This window comes from Lynx rufus, unplaced genomic scaffold (genome assembly GCF_022079265.1).
Source record: "Lynx rufus isolate CCGP_SWC_20201006 ecotype Redwood Valley unplaced genomic scaffold, mLynRuf1.p SCAF_6, whole genome shotgun sequence".
Classification (NCBI taxonomy): Eukaryota; Metazoa; Chordata; class Mammalia; order Carnivora; family Felidae; genus Lynx; species Lynx rufus.
The window spans coordinates 70350130-70368274 of record NW_025814878.1 but is presented as its reverse complement, the minus strand read 5'-3'; the positions used below and the strand labels follow the sequence as shown (position 1 = coordinate 70368274).

At 39.9% G+C, this 18145-nt stretch overlaps 1 pseudogene; it reads left to right on the top strand.

The window, feature by feature from the left end:
- Positions 1–1697: 1697 nt before the first annotated feature.
- The window catches only part of LOC124529129 (putative teratocarcinoma-derived growth factor 3), a 40138-nt pseudogene continuing 23690 nt past the window's right edge, over positions 1698–18145 (top strand).

Genomic DNA, 18145 nt, shown 5'->3' with positions numbered 1-18145 from the left:
TAGGAGTATTATTTTTATATTACGGGGCTTTCTCTCAATTTGGAGGATTAAAATGACCAAATATAATAAAACATACATTAGCGGTATTCTTTATAGTCTTTTGTGAATACAAATGTGCACACTGTTGATATGGCTCTTGCTAGTTTACATAATTTTCCAATTTTGTGAGCACCATAAGGTTTGTGCTCCCAACTGTCTTTCTTAGGAGGAATCAGCTCATGGATTGAGTGCCTAGTTTTCCCTCTTTTACAAGGTGGAGATTAATGTAGTTATCTACAAGTTAAATCTGGCAAATGCAAATAAGCTAAGTCATGTGACTCTGGCTCCCTTGCAGTTGAGATCATGAGCCCACCATGACCAGAAATCTTATAGATTGACCCAGAGTTCTTGACCCTGGGTGTGTAGGTCCATAAGCTGATGAAACTGAAAGCAAAATTTTGTGTCTGTTAATTGTGGGAGAAAGGGCCGTAGAATTCACCAGAGTCTGCACAAGGCGTAGAGCCCACAAAGTGGGAGACAGATACATGAAAATCCCGCTAACATTCCTTTCTTTCTGTCAGTCAGATTCCAAGGTGACGAAAGCAACAACATAACAATAAGAAACACATATAAATAATTTATTTTTAAAAAATGTTTCCTCTGGCTTGCCCAGGTAGCACAGTAGGTTGACTGTCCGACTCTTGATTTTGTGTCAGATTCTGAACCTGGTTGTGGGATCCAGCCCTGCATTGGGTGCCACGCTGAGTGTGAAGCCTGCTTGGTATTCCCTTTCTTTCTCCCTCTGCCCCTTTCCCCTGCTCTCTCTCTGTCTCTCAAATATAAATAAATAAATAAATAAATAAATAAATGTTTCCTCACAGATAATGCTATTATTCTTTTTGTATGCAGAAGGTTTTGTGTGTCAATATGGGGATGTCTACTTCTTTTTCATGTGAAAAACATAACATAAAAATTCTGCAAATAATACATAAAGTAAGTCTATCACTGGCATAGAACCCTTCAGCTATTTCTTAGCTGGAAATGAAACATATTCATTGATGTTTCTATACAACATATGTTGAATGATTCAGACATCATTTATAAATAGCTACTGAAGGGTGCCTGGGTGACTCAGTCAGTTGAGCATCCAACTCTTGATTTTGGCTTAGGTCATGATCTCAGAGTTTCATAAGTTGGAGCCCTGCGTGGGGCTCTGCACTGACAGTACGGAGCCTGCATGGGATTCTCTCTGCCCCTCCCCTGCTCCTGCTCTTTCTATCTCTCTAAAAATAAATACACTTTAAATCAATCAATCAATCAATCAATAGCTACTGATGATATATAGTAGAAAACCTACTTCGAATTTTGAATTTGGATCTTTTCCTGAGCTGGCGATATGTGGTATGATCCTCTCGTGAGGCTGAGTAGGGGCAGTGAGGTGCATTTCCCACCAAGGGCAAACAACCAACACACTTACACTCTGTGCCCATATAAACACTCTGTTTTTCATATTTTACATATGAAAATACAAAGATCAGAGCAGTTAGGTGACTTACATAAGATCACACAGGTGGTAGTTGTTGAGAAGGAGAGTCCCAGGCAAGGCTGAGTCCCTGGCTGAGTTCAAAGCATTCCTTAGGACAAAACTTGGTGATGAGTCCCTGTCTCTGGACATCCTGGCTCTTGCTTCCTCTAAGACCTTCTGGGGAAAGCGAGCCATGGACCACAGAAAGATAGAGCATTTCTCTTGCAGTGTGATTTTCATCATGGCCATTTCCAAAGCATTTGAACTGGAATTAGTTGCTGCATTGAGCCACCGTGAACTTGCATGTCCCTCCAGGGAGATCCCAGCCTTAAGAGATGATTGCAATTGGTCCCAGGAGGAGCCTTCAATTCATCATTGGTCTTTCCAATTTGTGCTGTCCATAGGAATCCAGGACAGTAAAGAGCTAAATAGAACCTGCTGTCTGAATGGGGGAACCTACATGCTGGGGTCTTTCTTTGCCTGCCCCCCTCCTTCTATGGCTGGAACTGTGAGCATGATTCACACAAAGACAACTGTGAGTCTGTGCCCCCATGACACCTGGGTCTCCAAGAGACATTCCATGTGTAAATGCTGGTGTGGCCAACTTCACTGCTTTCCTCAGACATTTCTACCGGGGTGTGAGGCCCATGTGATGGATGAGCACTTTCTGGTTTCCAGGACTCCAGAATTAATAAGCATCTTTGGGCACCACTTTTTTGCTAGCTGGCATCTGCCTTGCTATACAAAGTTACTGTTTGGGGCGCCTGGGTGGCTCAGTCGGTTAAGCGTCCGACTTCAGCTCAGGTTGTGATCTTGCATTTTATAAGTTTGAGCCCTGAGTCAGGCTCTGTGGTGACAGCTCAGAGCCTGGAGCCTGCTTCAGATTCTGTGTCTCCCTCTATCTCTGCCCAGCCCTGCTTGTGCTCTGTCTCTCTCTCTCAAAAATAAACATAAAAAAAATTTTTTAATTCAAAGTTACTGTTAAAGGACACTTGCATATGCAATATTTGTCATACAATTTCATAACCTGTAAAGGCTGTCACTCCAATTCCCTAACTGGGAGATAATCATTTGTTAGTTGCCTCGAAATAGTGGACAGATTTTCATCATGGTCCCTAACATTTCCCCAACATTTCTTAAAGTACAAACTACTTTCCTCTGCCCTGCCCTCTCCAAAAAACTTTTTTTAAAAAAAGCCAGCCATATCTACATTGTGACCAAGTTCTATGTTTCTTAATACGTGTATCTCTACCAAGGGTTTTTTCTTCTTATTTTCCTTTAAACAAGTGAACTCTATCTTCAGATCATTAAAGGCTGCTCCTAACATGGAATTGAGGCTAAAGCTTTGGGTAGAGAGTTGATCAAAATCAATCAAGAACTCATCTTTAAAAGGAAAGGAAAGGAAGCCCCTGTAAAGTGAGCAGATGAGAGGGCAGGGGGCAGATATTAGAGGTGAGGGACAGGACACTGAAGTATTGGAAGTGCGCATGTGTACCAGGGATACTAGAAAAGAGGAAGCAAATGGGGAAGAAATTGGGCAAACCAAAATGGATTACCTCGTTGATGATTAGATGGGTCTGAGAAGCAAATTAAAAAGCTAAGTTGGAAGGCAAGTTTCTATCTATAGAAAGCTATAGAAGACAAGGACACCCCTTTCTTCTCAATGCATGGCAAAGAGATTGAAGTGTCTTTGGAAAAAAAAATTCTATCTAAATTTCCCCAACAAGGGAGCTTAATAAATTAGGTTTTCTCCGTACCTTGCAAGTATTTTAACTGTTGTAAAAGAGAGAACACTCACAGTATATTTGGTTGTAAACCAAGTGATATAACTATGTATTGTAAAACCCATTGTTTAAATACATTGTGCATGTAAATATGCCCAGTAAAACTGGAAAACATTTTGAAAAAAAAATTTTTAAAGATCACACAGCTGGTAGATGATAGAGTTGGGATTTAGCCTGAGGTGATTTTGGATCTCACACTCTTGTGCTTCTCACCGCCTCACCCAAGTGTGATGCGGCCCCCTCCACTGGAGGGTATCTTTCCTCTCTCTCCAACAATGGTGTAGTCATTCTGTCAATATCCATCTTTCTGGTTCTCTTTTCCATGTATCCATTGGTGATAACTGTCTTCTTCTGACTGACATATCCTTTCTTCAGCCATATCAACACCCGTAATCAGCTACGGTGAAGTCCGCACCCCAGAGCCACTCCCTTCTCTCTAAGTTAGGTATCTGTAGTCTGCAACTTTGGATTCCTATTTTGGAATTTTGCTACTAGAAGATGTTTGTTCTTCATCCCCAGGTTCTTAGGTTTACTTCTCCCCCCGTGCTTCCTCCACAGAAAAGTAACACTAGAGGCAGTTTGGGGAGGTGGAACAAAAATGAACATTCTGTGTAGACAGTAAAAAAAATGAGGCAAAGACAAGAGCTTCAGGCTTTAATGAAAACAGAGAAAATGAGAAATGAATTAATAAAAATTGGGGGCCTTATATAGTTACTCACTTAGCAAGTAAATCAATCAACAGACATGACCCAAGGTTGCCCTTGGCAGCAGAGCTATAAAGATGAATTGAGGGAGCTTGCAAGCGTGTAGGGGGAACAATCACGTAGATATGATCATACTGCTGTGTGGTCAATGCTCGGAGAGAAGGGTGTACATAGTGAAAATGGCATGCAGGGCGCCAACTCCAATAGTTTTAAAAATTAAGAGTGGGGACTGAAAATTGACCGAGATGACACCATATGTTTGTATAGTACTTTATAGTTTTAAAGTGTGTTTGCATGCATTATTTGTTTGCTCTTCCTCAAGCACTTAGAGATAGAACAGATTATCTCTAATAAGTGAGGAAACATAAGAGACTTTCCCCATCTCATGTTCCTAGGTCCACGCCTTCTGTTTCCCATGACACCATCTTCCCTTTATGGCATTTAAATATGACGCCACTGGTGCTAATTAGAAAATGGGAGAACCTTGGTTGTTGTTTTATTTTCCTTTTTAAAAAAGAATAAATATTAAATTGGTTTGGACATGAACACTTCTTAACATTTTCCATAATGCCTGCACAGTGCTTATGACAAAATTGCAGCCTAACTAGCGGAGTGATCTTGCTAATATTGAATGCGGATGAAAAAGCCTCTGCCAGTCAAAGCCTAATGTGTCTAAGGGATAGAATTTGTCTCTCCTTTGAAATTTTAAGGAATCTTTTTCATGGTTAAAGGTTAAAGCTTGTCTCATTGGTTTCCTTTAAAAATATGTTTTCTAACTTGGGCTCTGTGTGTTATTATAACAAATAAAAACATTGGGAAAAGCTCTGGATGTGCTTTTTCCTTTAGATAAGTGTTATGCTACTAGACCATATGACATCATACTTGGCTCTAATGTTTGGAAACCAGACAGTATAAAAGATGGCAAGTTCTAGTAGCCATGTCATAACAGGGGATGAAATATAAAACAAGACTGACAAGAAGTTTGAGGAAACTGACTATTTTTTAAATTGTGCATTTATCATGACAGTTTTGGGGTTAATCTCTGGAACCAGCACAAGGGTGAATGAGGTAATAGTTGCACATGTTATGGATAAGATAACCAAAGGGGGGAAAAGCCCATTTCCAGGCTAATGTGCAGCTAAGATTATGTGCCTGATGGCTGGAAACTGTTGTGTGGTTAGGATAATACACTGTTCAAAAAAAAAAATGATGGTGATGGAATGGTGAGCAATCACATTGGATCTGAAGCTTTCTGAATGGGGGCAGGAAACAGAGTAGGCTGGAACACAGCAAGAGGAAGATTTGGGAAGCAAGAAAATAGGAGGTAAACTGCAAGACCCCCTCCCAGAAATGACATTATAAGGGTTGGTAATTAAAACTTCACTGAAAAGTGAAATCTAATGATAAAACCAGCTTAATGCTGTTCACGTGTACATTAGGGTAGGAGAGGAGATTGCAACATCGATTCCCATTCCTGACTACCCAGATGTTATTCCCATCACAGAAATGTTCAGAGGTCTTATTTGGACCCACTTTGTTTTATTCCGTGGCTTTGAGGAAGGGGAAAGAAAGCACTGCAAAGGACGTGTTGACTGAAATGCACCATTAATTTCATGTCTCTTTTGTAAAAAGCACTTTTAAAGTGTGCCAAGATATTTTAAGTGTTTCAACAACATGCTTTTGTGACAATAGAGAAATGAGGGTGCACTTTCATGGTATCAATAAAAATATCTTAGTAATTTACGGAGTTGGACTAAACTCTAAACTGGGTCACAGGGAAGCTCCTTCAGTGTGAACAGAGATAGCAGCAACCTCTATTTTGTTCCTGAGCCACTGAGATCAGCGTAAACATGCTCTCTGATTGCTTCTGCCATCTGAAGTCTTGGTTGCCAGGGGGCTTGAGTTTCTGGAGGGCCTCCATTTTTGGAACTCTCGTCTTTTCCCTCCCCAACAGACCCCAAATTTACAAGCTTTGAGGTCTTAGAAGGAAAGCAAAAAAAGGCATATTTGTTTCTTTCTTAACTGGTGTAGGTTTCCAGATGGTATTAGAAGCTATTACTGGCTGAGAAGAAACATTTGTTTGTGTCTCAGTCTTGTCCTTGGGTCCACAAATTTGGCAAATGGCTCACTTTGAATATCTAAGCAAATAAACAAAGCATTTTCAGTATTTGCTGACACTCATTATCCTATCCTCAAACTTTGCCAGATGCAAACACCAAAGGCCAGTATCTCTAGGTTTTGTTCTATTCAGAATCTCTTTAGAGAATTGCACCAGTGAGAACTCCATATCTGATTCTTTGTATTAATATATCTGTGGACATGTGATTCTACTGGTTGCTTGCTGATGAGTTAAGTTGCATATGTCTTGTTGACTGAATCCTGCAATGTCATGCCAGTGCGGCACTTTCACATGAATGTCACATTACTTGAAAGTTTCTACAATTCCAGTCATGGTGGGAGGCAGTCTAATAGGCCAAGATGTTTTCGAGAGAAAAGTATCCACAATATTATGGAGGTATTGAGGAATGCACGTACCACTTTTCAAGTCTGTTGCTGCAAGAGAAATAATGAAGGAAGCAATGAGGCTTGATGGAAAGAGATAAACATGGCCTTCACGGTCCACGGGTGTATGGCTTCAAATTCTGGCTCTGCCATTTCCTTACCTAGAGCACACTTTACATCTCAGAACCTAGGTTTCCTTATCTGAAAGTGAGAAACCAACAGGCTTCACAGAGATGTTATGAACAGTAAACAGGTTAATACATGAAAAGTGCCCAGCACTGGACCTGATATATGAAAGATGCTCAGCAAACACTGGTCCCTTCCTCCAAATAAGCAATAAAAGATCCACAGCTGGGGGTATAAGGAAAGCTCTGCCGATGGCCTTGGAGAGGAGTATTATAGGATGCATAGAGTTTCAGTCTACATGGTATGAGAAGCACTGTAGAGGAAGGAAGACGGAATAGTGTTAAGGAAGGAAGTGATTTGGGGAATAGTATGCATTTCCACTTGACTAACTAATGAGGGAGCTCTGTGTAGGGATGAGGCCAAGGAAGGCCTCCAAATGCAATGCTAGGAATTATCATAAAATTCTGAGAGCAAGAAGTATCAATGAGATAATTAGGGGGCACTGTATAATTGGAGCCATTCCAAAGGAACATTCATCTGGCAGCAATATATTCGTTGGATTACAGTGGGGAGGGACAGAGGCAAGGAGACTGGTTAGGACAATTGCAGAGTAGTAGCAAAGAGAAGTAATGAAGAGAAGTGATGAAGGTGGACACGGGTGTGGACCAAAAAAGGGAGGAAAAGGGCATGCAGGTGTGAGATGAGCGAAAAAGGAAATGGCATTGCTCCTTTAACTTCTGCCTAGAAAACACCCTTTCTACTCACTCTGTGTCTCTCTGTATTTTTCAGGACAGAGTCTGGTTTGTTTTCAGGTTCCCCTCTCTGACTGTCAGGTCGGGAGTGTGCTGAGAACTGCATTTTGCTCATCTTGGTATTTCTAGACTCTACGACAGAGTCTGAGAATATAGTTAGCCCTTGCAAAGAGTTTGTTTAGTGCAAGAACAAATGTTGAATAGATGTGGAAGAGAGACAAAAAAAAAATGGAATGGCAAGGGGAAAATAAAAAGAAAGGAGCGTAAAAGATAAGTGCTAAATTGAGGGGAAGGAAGTAAAAAGAAAGATGAGTGGGATGTTTTGGAACAGCTTGAGTTCATTCACAACCAGGACGTGGAATTGCAGCCATTAAAAATTAGATTAACACTTCCCTTCTTTTTTTCCTTTACGCTGAAGCCTTCACCCCATGCACTGCCCTTAATAAATAATACTTGATGAAGATGGTGATGATGTGTCCTCTTCATGTTAATCCAGGCAGTTCTCAGTTTATGAATGGGTTGGGTTCCAAATGTCTGTTGTAAGTCAGTTGTTTGGCCATTGGAATGTATTTTTCCTTTGAGACAGTCAGCATAACAGTTAGCGGTTAAATTCTGCTTCACAACAGGCTATTTAATCCACAAAGTGTCAGAATTACAGTGCAAATGCACTGCAGAGTAGTAACTCCTTTTAGGCATATTACATACTCCTTGATGGTTTGCAAAGTGCTTTTGCATACGTTACAAAAATGGATTCTCTCTGCCTAATATTTTTTCCATGGAAAAATGTGTTCCAAGTTTTAAATGAGGAGGCCAGGAACATATCCTCCACCCACTCTGGTCTCCATGAAATGACTTGGCTTCCACAGACAGGCTCCCACACTGTCCTTCCCAGAGGCGCCCGCTCCAAGGGAGACCCTGAGACAGGGAGGTAGAGAGGGTATATGTCAGCACAAGAGGGCCCATGATGAGCATCGCCATCCCTGGCTTTCTAGTCAGAAGAACCAGTCTGTAGCTGGAACCTTCCACTCACCAGCTGGTAACCTTGTGTGAGTGTTCAGTTTCCCCTTATGTAGAGTGGGGATAGTGATGCCTACCTCATGGGGCTTTGTGATGACTAAAATGTGATAATGAATGAAGGAGCACACAGCAGACACTCAAAAATGTTCTCTGGATCCCCCTCCCCACATGCCCACCACCACCAAACTCTGAAGCAAAATGGGTAAAAAGGGGCTCCTTCTGGGTCTATAGAGCAAGGGTTAGGAGCTAAGAGGCTCTTGTGGGGGTGTTGCCCTGATGAGTAACCAGTTCCCGAAAGGGGAGCAGTGAGGGCTCAAGGGTGGTAATTGTCCCAGACACTAGTGGCAGCTGTGACAGCCATTTCTGCATCAATATTGTGTGGAGCTCTTTTAGAAGGGGAACCAGCTCGGGACACCTGGGTGACTCAGTCGATTAAGCATCGGACATAGGCTCAGGTCATAATCTCAAGATTTGTGGGTTTGAGCCCTGCATTGGGCTCTCCGCTGACAGTGTGGAGTTAGCTTGCTTGGGATTCTCACTCCCTTTCTCTCTTTGTCCCTCCCCCACTTGCACTCTCTTTCTCTCTCAAAATAAATAGACTTGAAAAGGAAAAAAAAAAAAAAAGGAAGGGGACCCAGCTCTGAGCTGGGTAGTATCCCTGTCACTGATATACCCCTGAATCTTCAGTCACTTAACACTGTAGAAGTTTAGCACTGGTGGAAGAGGGAAACAAAAGTGCTACCGGAAGATGTGCATTGGAGATTGGGTCAGGCCTGGAAGGGGGCTCCCATCACTTCTGCTCATAGAGCATTGGCTCACGTCATGTGACCATATGGGACTGCCAAGGAGTGGAAAGTGTAGCTTGTTACTTGTCCGGGAAGAAGAGGAAGTAGCTTTAGCGGTCAGCTAGCAGTCTTTGCAGCAGATGGGCGTAAGGGTGCTAAGTAGCTACTTGTTGGTACAAATTGTTTGCAAGTGACTAATTATAAGTAAACAAACAAGAACCACAGGACTGCAACTCAAGATAAACAAATGAGTCAAGCTGAATGAGCACTAGAGGATTTCCAGTAAGATAATGGCCTCAGCACTTTGGGGTAAACCTTGACATGTGCTCTAGTTTTCCTTCTTTGGCAGAAATAAAAGAGATTAAACAGATCAATATTAAACAGTTTTCAAAGTAAATTAAAACATAAAGATAATGATCATTTAAAATGCCTCTACCGGGGCGCCTGGGTGGCGCAGTCGGTTAAGCGTCCGACTTCAGCCAGGTCACGATCTCGCAGTCCAGGAGTTCGAGCCCCGCGTCGGGCTCTGGGCTGATGGCTCAGAGCCTGGAGCCTGTTTCCGATTCTGTGTCTCCCTCTCTCTCTGCCCCTCCCCCGTTCATGCTCTGTCTCTCTCTGTCCCAAAAATAAATAAAAACGTTGAAAAAAAAAAAAAATAAAATGCCTCTACCAAGAAACTGTTTAAAATAATGCCACACTCAGTAATATAATTTAAAGTCAGGTATTTTAATGTATTGGCTCTGTGTGAAGACACAAATAGTCACTTTTCTTGGCATGGAATTCAGTGTATCACAGGCAGTGAGAGTTGCAAATTATGTATGTCCCTTTGTCCCTTTTTGCCTGGGTTTGTAAAATGATATTCTTTTCTAGAAGAAAAGTTGCTCAAAAACCAACTTAAAATTCCATCTAAATGCATCTCATTAAAAGTTCGGAAGCATTTCTTTTGTTGCATTGATCTAAATACTGGTTTGAAAGCCAATGACTAAAGAGCAGTAACTTTGCTTATTCCCAAAGAACAGGGAATGAGGCCATTGAGGGAGGGAAAATAGCTCTATGTTATAACCTAAGACATTGCAGTTACCCTGCAAACATGGGATCACTTGGGGCATTTCTCAACTTGGGAAGCATTTGGCTATTGGAGTGACTCTCACTCTTGGCTTCTTGGTACAATCACCTGGGGAACTTTAAAACATTCTGATGCTCAGGTCATACCCTAGACCAATTAATCTCAGGAAGTAGGACCCAGGCACCAGCATGTTTTAAAGCTCCCTAGGTGACTCCAATTCACAGCACAATTTGGGAAGCGCTGGTCTATTAGATAGGATTACCTGCTATATGAAAACAGCAAGTTCTAGTTAATCAGCTCAGATTTAATCATTTAAATCACATGCCAGACACCGTGCTTGGTCTTGGGGGCTAAGACATGGGTTCTGGCTTCAACTGTGTCATTGCTCTGGGAGAGAGGCTAAGCTTAGCAGGGCTGGAGGATGGGGGGGTAGGGGGCGGTGGTGAAGGGCCATAGACTGGGGGTAAAATTGGTTCAAATGTGCATCAGTGAAAGGAAGAGAAGATCATAGCAAATATCTGATAATAGTCATGCTTTGTAGCTGAAGAAACTGGAACATACATTTAGAAGGACTCATTAGAGGAAAATTTTATCTTAGGAGGGGATTAGAAGCTAGGACACCATTCTTGTGGATAGCACACCATTACTTTTGCTTATCTACTCCAGGCTCTCCTAAGGATTTAAAAACAAATAAACAAACAAAACAAAACAAAACAAAACAAAAACCCAAAACCAACTCAAGAAGCCTTTTTATAAAATTGCTTAAAAAGAATAATACACTTCTAGATAAAATTTACATAATATAATTTGTTTAAAATACGCTGTAAAAAAGAACACTAACTTGTAAAAGACATAGTTTTCTCTTAAATGGTTAGAATTGAAGAGCTTTTGCCAGGCAGCAGGACAAAATTTTATTGTATAGGCCAATGGCAGCATTCTGATAGGGTTTTATTCTATAATATTCCAAAGATAATAAGATACCTGATAAATGATAAGCCATGGGTTCTTTTTATTTTTATGTTTTCATTTTGTGTTTATTTCATGGGGTGGGCTACTCTATACCTTTCCCCAGGTAGGATCTGTAATTGCACTTGTTCTTGTTATTAGATGAGTAGGTGTCTGGAAAGGGGTGGGTATTGAGCCCCAGGTCTGCTCAGGATCCCTGGGACTGTGTTTTCTTGTCTGTGAAATGGTGATAGTAAATGGTTGAAAAGCTAGAGTATTATTATTAATTATTATTAATAGAGTATTATTAACTCTAACAAATGTGAAAGGAACATACACAGGTTTTTATACTCATTAAGTGAATGCTAGTAGGTGTATGGGTAGTGGGAACGTGTTTCTTCTCTGAAGTGCATTTTGAATATCTACTTGATGTTATGTGCTAGTTCCCCTTAATGAACTTTGCTCATTCTTTTCTCCATGATCTGGAAGTAGTCGTGGTAATGTCCAATAAAACTGAAATGGCAGAGTTCTACAGAGTTCCTACAGTATTGATGGGGGTGGGATATCTAGGTATTAGTGAACAAAGCTAAATCAGGAAAGAATATAACAGTAATTTAGCAACAATTTTACATATCTCACAATAATTTAAAGCATAACACAATTTGTAGTACAGTTTCTAGAACATAACTGGATTCTCAAGTGTTGTCAAGACTACCATAAAATCTAAAGTTCATTCTATAATTCAATATTTTTAACAAAATCCACTTATCTTGATGATGTATAGATTAGTTAATGATAACTTTAAAAAGCAATTCTTTCTAGGTTCCGGGAATAACAGGTAAGCATAATTTGTGTATGAATTCTCTGTGATTTGACTCATAGAATAACAGACCTTTCAGTCTGATGCTGTTGTTTTAAATTTAAACATCAAGTCAGTTTACACATCTGGCCTTACTTGGTGGTTTTCTAACTTGCCAATGTTATATCTTAAATGTACTTATATTAATCATAGTTCAAAATAGCCACATCATTAAATAATAATTTTTTGAAAATATATGTTCTTAGAAATGGGACATACACCCGCTTCAGTTTTTGTTGTCAAATCACCGGCTGAGAAGGGGGTAGGGAGGAAAAGAATGCCAGATCTGCATTTCGGGCCATCAGCTAACTCCCAGAGTTGTTTCATGTGAGTCTCAATTTGGTTGCCAAAGGAAAGATGGAGACGCATGTGGCCGCACTGTCATACTCCCCTGCCAGCTGCAAACCTCATCACAGTTCCTGTGAAGTACATTTCCACAGATCAGGTTTCTGCCAGGGAAGACTTTAACAATCTCCTACTCCACTTTCAACCAACAACAATTAGTATTAGCAAATGGTTCAGGCCACTGCCTGGGATTACATATGATTTCTATTCAAAAAAAGACAAACTTTTACTCAAACCAGACCCACATGCTGAACACTTGAGCTCCCCTCTTAGATATAATAAAATTGAGACAGTTTCTATCTTTCATTTAAATAAAAAATCACTCTCACATTTGAAATCAAGTTGGCTGTCTTCCCTTGCTGGGTTAGCCATCTGGTAAGGGGGACTTTTGGAGGACTTATGTTCAGGCCAGGCGTTTAGGGGGAAAAAAAATCATTATCCTTTTGTCCTTTTGTGCCTTACTCTTTTAATGTGGTCAAACTTTTTTTAAAGGTTTTCACAGCAGGGTTTTTTTTCCCCCTCTTTCAGATAACACATATGGCAAATAAGTTAAAATCTTAATACATTTTACAGTCAAAATTTGCTTTTTCAGAGTTGTGGATCAGAAAAGCACAAGCCTGATTGAGGTCACTAAGTCTCATTGTAAAACAATAGAGATTCAAAGCATTCACTTACTCCATGCCTGTGGTTCTTTTAACACAGCTACATTATTTTTCAGGGTAAGGTATTTTTCAGGTAAGGTCAGTTTTTCCTTGCCGTGTGTTTCAAAGGCTTAGGATTTCCCCAAATAGATGATAATCCTAGCATGTCCAGGCATTTTACTGTTCTTCTCAGTTAAGTTCTTAAAAAACAAAAAACAAAAAACAGGTCTTGATGGCTGCTAACTATCCAGTTACTCTTCTGGTGTTTTCTGCCTGAGTAGAGTCTGATTATATCAAACAGGAAATCTGTTCAGGACAACCACCTCATAGGAACCATTGTTCCTATTACATTTCTGGACTTTAGAAAATCATAGATAATTCAAAGTTACAAGTTTCCTGGAATTGAAGGTTGCTAAAGAACTCATTCCTGTTTTACAGATGAGGTAATTAAATATCAAATAAATAAGATGATTTTTTACAAGCCCACCCAATCCAGAGTGGAGGGGGGCCTAGAACATAAATACACCTTCTGCCTTTTATAACTTTACTCATTTTCCCACATCAAAATACAGATGCATTGCATCTTTGAATAAATTTTTTTTATGATAGTGACAATTTGCGTGCCTTTTCATAAAATGTTCATAATGAAACTGTGCAGATCTCAATTAGGAACCTAATTTGCCTCCTGCAAGTCATGAAACAAATAAATGTGGATATGAAACATAATATTTATGCCTGGTACCCTAGGGTCATGGGGAATATTTTATTTTGCTCCTTTGTTATTTCTAAAGAAAACATCCTGGTACATTTAAACATTTTCAGATTAAAATCTTGAAATCAGTCAGTTTGATACTCGTTTTCTCAAGGGGAAGGAAGGAGAAAAAAAACAGCGGTGAAGTCGATGGCACGGAAAACCTATAAAATGGCTTTTAATTAAAATGTCATTTTGGCCAGGCTGAACTAAATTTCCCGAGATCTTCTTCTTTGTATGACATAGGCCACAGGGGAGATGCTTGAGAGATTTGAAAGTGGAAAGGAAGCTATTTTGTAGCGCACACACACGTGATTGCTGATCTGCTGACTCACCTTGACATGAAGCAGTAGCTGGGTCTGTAACTGCTCTGCCTCCCCAGGTCTTCCATCAGCTTCTCTGTCTCCTGAGCCTGGCCTGTGTGTTTAGCTCTGTGACTGAGGAGTTTCTGTAGGTCCTTGGATCCGTTTACTGTTGACTGTAACATGTTACCACAAGCATAGTCACATAAAATAATTTCACGCAGTTCTATACGTTAGATGTCTGACCCTGCATCTCACTGGAATAAAGATCTTTTTAAAAATCCTGTGTTTGTTCTGATAGGGAAAAGAAGTTTGCATAATTGAATTTCATGATGGTAGTATTGTTTCTGCCAAAGCTGGGAAAAAGTAAATGGTGGGGAAACTTTTAAGTAAATCTTTTTTTCCCATTATTTTTTCTTTAAAACCCAGGATGCAATATGAGAATATTGCAATATTATGAGATTAAACACCTGGAATATAAAAGCATTTATGTTAATAATAGGCAAATTAGTATATTATATTATATTATATTATATATTATATTATATTATATTATATTATATTATATTATTATAATAATAATAGGCAAAATAGTAAATAGATAATCCTGGGAAATCAATTCGAACAAGTTGAGGTCTGGGAGTAGTTACTCTTTTTCATTAAGCAACGACATTCTTCATGAAAGAGGTAGGGTTTGAGATTCTTTTGTAATGAGGGGTGCCTGGGTAGCTCAGTCTGTTAAATGTCCAACTTCAGCTCATTTCATGATCTCATGGTTCGTGGGTTCAAGCCCTGCATCGGGCTCTGTGCTGGCAGCTCGGAGCCTGCTTTGGATTCTGTGTGTGTGTGTCTCTCTCTCTGCCCCTCCCCCACTCATGATCTGTCTCTGTCTTTAAAAAATAAATAAACATTAAAAACGATTTAAGATTCTTCTCAATGAATGAAGACAAAAAATTGTTTCTGGCAGCAAGCTCTTTTTCTCTAATGTATTGCCAATCCACTAGAAACAGCTAGATTTTTTCCTGTCCCCATTTTATCTGCTCGTCTGAATGTGAGTAGAAAGTGAATGTAGTTATGCAAATGCAATCAAATCACGTAGGTAGTTTCGAAAATATAGTAGTGTAGGTATAGTCACAGAACTCCCATGTATAATTGGCAGAGACAAGTCTTCCGCATAGAATTTTGCAGAGAAACATTGGTACTTACTCAGAATCACCTGGAAATTTAACCGTCTGTAAAAATTTTGAAACTTGGTGGATACCCACTCTTTACACATTGGAAAAGAGCATGTCCAATTTATCTTTTTGTCTAACTTCATTCAAAACTGTTGCATTTGTTGATCAGCTGGTGTGCTGATGCAGATCCCAAAAGAACATTGCTTCCTCCGAGAACACTTATTTAACCACCCACATCCTGGCCCGCGGCCCACTGGCACACTCGCCCCCTTTGTGAATCAGGAATAGAGTGTAAACTCAATCTGCTACACACACAATGGCACATTCCTGGTGCTGGGCTGTCTAGACCATTTCCTTCACACAGTGGCTCAAGGGTCTTTTTACAGAGCAATTACTGGAATGCTAAATTGCGGGTAGTGGCTTCTTCAACACATTCCTAACCCGGTTCAGACAGTGGCGTTTTAAGTGGCCTTCTTCCACAGATTAGTATGATCATTAACGTGCCTCTTCACATTAGCTTTAAAAGTGAGTTTTCTGGCAGCTGAAACTCTTTACCTCTCACCTGTTCTTTCCCTAGAAATGGAGAGGATGTTGTCTCCGCTCCTTGCTTTTTTGGTGGTTGTTTTTCTGGGCTGAGATATAAGTATTCAGGGAAAAATAGAATATTCAAAGCATGTGCCAGATACCTAGATACTCCAGCTCACATGTGAGTTTTGAACTAGTTTGAGGAAATCCAAGGGTTTGAAAGGATAAGTAATGTCTCTGAATTTCTGAAACTATGTCCACGGTCCCACATTTATTAGCCAGCCTAATTCGTTTCCATTTGCCTCATCTTCTCATCTCAAAAAAAAAGCTCCTGACCAATAACAATAACAAAACAGGTGTTAAGAGTGAGGCTAAAGAGATCAGAACAGAGGAAATATACTCTGTACGTGTTAAATATTATGTAAGGTGCAAAATAATACATATTTCTTAGAGCTAGAAACTATGGATCACTTTATGTTTGGTTTAGGAAAGCCTATGTTCTCTTAGTTTTATAAAAATGTCGTCCTACATTTTCTTCTATTGTTTTTCTTTTGCTTTGTTTGTTAACCCAGCTGTAACATATTCTTGGGCATCTCTTAAGATAGGTATTATATCCAATTGTCTCAACATCATTCATTGAATCCTCTTGTAGTTAATTTACAAGATACTTTTACCTCATTCTAATTCCTCCCTAAATACCTGGATTTGTTTCTGGTGCATTGACTTTGCCAATACCATAATGTTTTAATTATCGTAGCTTTCTATTGTGTTTTCATATTTTGTATATCAAATAAAAAACCTCTTGTCTATTCTTTTAGAGATGAGCTTTAAAATCAACTTATCATATCTGTTAAGGAATCCCATTTAGGTTCTGGTTAAGATTATGTTGAATTTATAGATGTATCTGGACCAATTGGAAATTTCATGTTATTGAATCTTCCCGTGTAAGAACATGGTCTACTTAGGGGTAGACTACATTTAGAGGAGAAACAAGAAAATAAAACACCTCCACAATGCTTGAAATTGGCCAAACCACATGTCCCTTTTGTGACTTTTTCTAGGAGAGGTCAACTTATTAAATGTATTAGTTTTTAAAATTTTTAAAAAATAAGATGATTGCTTTGGCCACTTGAGTGTATAATCTCAGTCCTTTTGTATCACAGAATACTACTCAATAACTAGTTGTGACTAGATGGGAAGAGTTAAGTATTATTTCCAGACCTGTCAGCTTCTACCTCCAGTTTTACAACATCTCTCCTTGTGGTCAGTAGGGGGTGCTCCTGCAGCAACATGCCCTGTTTCAATGCCACTGAATCCTAACGAATTTCAAACCTTAGGAAGTATTGGTTTATAAATTATCAAGTGCAGTTCTCACACATTCTAACAGACTCACATCTGTGGGCATTTTATGTAGAAGACAAGTAATGGGAGAAGGTGAGATCTTCAAAGTGTCTTGTAATCGAAGAAGGCCTGTATTATATAAGCACGGAAGGCAGAAAGGGATTATAACAACTTGTGTTTGGGCTAACGAGTGGAGCCTCTGCTTTTAGAGGCTGTTCTTTGGAGCCCTGGTGCCAGCAGACTGCTTTGTGAGCTGTCAGTTTCCTGATCTTAGTCCTTTAAGGGCAACATTTTTTAAGTGGTGCTTTAAATAGGGGAGACCAGCTCAGGAGAGCAATGAGCTGGAGCTATGGAAGGAAATGGGTCTGGTTGCAGACAATCCTATGGGAAAATTTTTGATTCTATCTACCAGCTTTGGAACAGTTCCCCTCACTGCTGATGGTGGTGATGTTGAAACAAGCGTGTCACTCTCCACTTCCCCTACCAATGAGCCCAATGCTTCTTCCTTGTGTTCCCAAACCATTCAGAGTTTATTTCTGTTTTGCAAGTATCACATTTGGTGATATTTACCTGTGTGTTTGTTTGTGTCCCCTTGTCAAGCAACATGAAGGCAGGATCACACTATGTTGTCTAGCATAGTGTTTGGTATACTGTAGACAGTCAATAATTATTCCTTCAATGGATGATAGAAGGAAAGGAGGGCAAGTAGAAAAAAAGAAAAAAAAAGGTGTCATGGAGTAGTAAATTAATATTAGAGGGTGGGGCACCTGGGTGGCTCAGTTGGTTGAGTGTCCAATGCCAGTCCAGGTCATGATCTCGCGGTTTGTGAGTTCAAGCCCCACGTGGGCTCTCTGCTGTCATCTTGTCAGCACAGATCCTGCTTCAGATCCTCTGTCCCCGTCTCTCTGCCCCTCCCCCACTTGCACTCTCCCAAAAATAAATGAATATTAAAAAAAAAATTAGACGGTAAGTGAATTTTTAAACTGATACAGAATCTGGTAATAACAACAGTAAAAAAATT